Source organism: Lepidothrix coronata, unplaced genomic scaffold (assembly GCF_001604755.1).
Source record: "Lepidothrix coronata isolate B3197 unplaced genomic scaffold, Lepidothrix_coronata-1.0 Scaffold364, whole genome shotgun sequence".
Lineage (NCBI taxonomy): Eukaryota > Metazoa > Chordata > Aves > Passeriformes > Pipridae > Lepidothrix > Lepidothrix coronata.
This window is the reverse complement of record NW_016690544.1, coordinates 102572-106033: the sequence shown is the minus strand read 5'-3', so window position 1 is coordinate 106033 and position 3462 is coordinate 102572.

Genomic DNA, 3462 nt, shown 5'->3' with positions numbered 1-3462 from the left:
ACTTGAATGTACAGTGATGGAGCAGGACAAACCAGCAGCAGGTTTGCTGGAGGTTGGTTTTGGGGGTTCCAGCACTGACCTGCTTGGAGCCAAAGAGAGCTGGGATTTTTTTGCCTTCTCTTTCCCATAGAAAGAGCCCAGGATTCCCGAGCCCCCGTTGAGTGCTGGGAGCTCTGGCTGCCCCTGGCTGTTGTTTCACAGCTGCTGAACTTGGGATGGCCCCTCCACAGCAACTTGGCTTTGTTTTTACTTGCCGAGCATGAAATTGGGGGGTGTGGTGGCCAGTCAGAAATGGGGGCCAGGCTGGGAGCTGGTGATAAATGGCTCGTGCACAGAAAACCTCGCTGGGAGGTGCTGGAACCTCTGTCTGATCCGTGGCACAAGGAGTTGCCCTCTTTTAAAAGAGCACTTTGTAAAGTTTAAAAACAATATACCAGATTCCCCTGGTTATTTTTGGCTGGCATTGTTATTACAGGCATGTCCTGGTGTTTTAATTGCGGATGGAAGTATTTCTAGCAGTGTTTGCCAGCCCTTCGTGCAGCCAACACAAACTCTGTGGGTTTGGAGGGCACTTGGAGGTGTCCAGTGAATGCACCTGCCTGGAATGAATCTCTCTCTGTGTGTGGCAGGGCTGGAGGTGGGCAGGTTCCTGATGGAGGCATTCCAGTTTTAGTTGTAGAAAAGCATTTAAGAGCAGGAATTAGAAACTAATCCCTCCTGTGCAAACGGTGCATGGTCTGTCTGCTTCAGAGCATCAGCCTCCTGAGCAGAATAGAAAACTTTATTGAACAGGAATTAAATAACTCTGTGTGGGGAGGAGTGAAGAGAGGTCTCTTCAGTCATCCTCAGGAAGAAAGGGTTTGGGGTTTCTTCTGAAATCTGTTTTTGGTGCAAAAGGTGCATTTTTCCAACGTTCCCTTCGTTGCAATCAGACAAAGTGCAGAAAACTTAACTGGCACAGGGCCTTCCTGGGTTGTCTTTCTCTTAGCAAATGTGTTAAACTCCTGTGTGTTGGATGTTATGTTTTCCTTTTCCATGTGTTGTTGCTCAGGTAATGGCATGAATTAGTGGCAGCACTGACTGCCATGGGCTGGCTGTCAAGGTGCTGTTGGGTCAAAGGTTGGACTCGATGATCTCAGAGGTCTTTTCTAGCCCAGCTGATCCTGGGATTCTGTGACTTTACAGAACTGGGCAGGGGTTTATCCTTGCATCATCTCAAGGTACAGTTTTACTTGCTCCATGTAAATGCACAATTTGTAGGAAATAGTTATTAACAGGCTTTCAAAATACACAGAATAGCTGTGGTTCTTGAAGGAGGGTTCCTGGAGAGCCACCTGGAATGGCTGGGACCTCTCTGGAGGACTCAGAATGAACCTCCTCTGGAGCACGTGGCTTTCTGTGCTTCCTACAGAACTGGAGATATTATTACAGCAATTAGGTACATCTGTGAAACAGTCCAGACTGCCAGAGGGCAGGGATAGATGGGAGATTGGGAAGGAATTGTTGCCTGTTGAGGTGGTGAGGCCCTGGCCCAGGTTGCCCAGAGAAGCTGTGGCTGCCCCTGGATCCCTGGAAGTGTCCAAGGCCAGGTTGGACGGGGCTTGGAGCAACCTGGGCTGGTGGAAGGTGTCCCTGCCCATGGCAGGGGTGGGACTGGATGATCCTTAAAATCCCTTCCAACCCAAATCATTCCATGATTCCCACTGGATCACACCTGCTGTGGGTGTGTAGTGCAGGTTTTCCAACATCCTTGGAACATCCCTGTGTGCCTGTGAGATCCCAAGGGTGCCCTGGCAGAGCTGCACTGGGGACACAAGAACTTCCAGTCGATTCTGACGGTGCTTCCAAGTCTCTCTGGGCACTCAGGACCAGTTCATGAGGAGAACATTGAACTGGTGTCTGTTGTCTGTTTACAAAAGAGCAACCACCCATCGTGGGGGGAAGGAAAAAAGGCATCTCTTGTTTTCCTGCCAAGCACACATGGACTTTCTGTCAGCTGCCCTCCCAGCTGAACTGTCAGGGAGAGATCCAGCCCTGGCTGCTGGGGAGGGAATTCAGCTGTGTGTGTGCAGGCTGGGACAGCCTGGGGTGCCCCTGGAGCTGGAGCTCTGCAGAGACAGCTGCACACTCAGCTTCCAAAGGTCAAGGTGAGCCTGGGATGGCTCTGGGGATGGCAATCCTCGTCTTGTGTTACCATGTAACACCTGGGGCTGTGTTTTGGAAACTCACTGCTTGGGTCCTCAATGTATTCACGCCGCTGATCTGAAAAGTGAAGGTACGATCTTCACAAATTAATCCCAAGTTAAACACAGAACTGTGTCAATCAGCATCTCTTTATGGTGATAAAGCCTCTTGTTCTGACTGTAAAAATGCATCTTTTTATTTATATCACAGTTTCAGCTTCCCAAGCCCCAGAGTATGGGCTGGGCTGTGAACAAGGTGCAATATTTAGTGGGTTTTCAGGCAGCTCTGCACGTGGCCTTTGGATGTGGACAGATCCCACAGGATTCCTGCCTTTGTGCCAAGGAGCTCGGTCACCCAGTGCAGGTCTGATAACTTCCATGAATCTGCAGGGGGTTTTGGGGCAGGAAGGCTGATTCTCACAGAGGATCATAAAAGCTGCCAGCCCCCGGGCTGTGTTCTGGAGTAAATGCCAGTAATCTGATCAGGAAGGGGATGATGTAATTGCTTCATTTCTTGAGCAAAATACTGACATTTCCCTCGGAGTCCTGTGTGAGTCCCAGCTGGATAAACTCCCTTCCCTGGCTTTCTCAGGCAGACAGGCAGACTCCTGTGACACTCAGGTTTGCTTGCTTGGTTGGTTTTGCAGGGACATCTGGTGTAATTGGATTTTTAGAAGGCAATTCTCTGCCCTGGTGCTTCGGTGCAGCTGCTGCCTGTGCTGTGTTTGCTTTCCCAGCTCCCTGCCTTCACCAATCCACATATTTCCTCGGGTTTTTTTGTTTGTTTTTTCCCACTCCTGGGTCTGTATCTCTTCATTTTCATGGTGTGCTGAATTGCAGCATTACCTGCAGGCTGGCAGGTGTTCCCTCCCTCCCTCCCAGCCTCTGTGTTGTGGAGTTCCTTGTTTTTGTCCTGGGGATGATTGTAAGGGCCAGTCCCAGCAAGGAAAGGTCTGGGAGTGCAGCTGGGTTGTGGAGTGACCTGAAATGCTTTGAACATCTTCTCCCAAAGCAGCATTCCATGGTAGCACCTCTGCTCTTTGCTGTGGGATCCAACTGCAAACGACACAAGAAACAACAAAGAGAAGAGAGATATTTTTTTGTTGTTAGAATAAAGTAGTGTGGCATTAAGTTGCTGTAGGGATTGGGGCAGGTACTGAATTTGAAAGCAGACATGTAACAAGGTTTTCCCCTGTTCTTTTCCAACTGTTCCTTTTAGTTGTCTATTATTTTTTTTTAATTCTAATTTGTAAAATTTCAATTCAGACCAAAAGTTCAA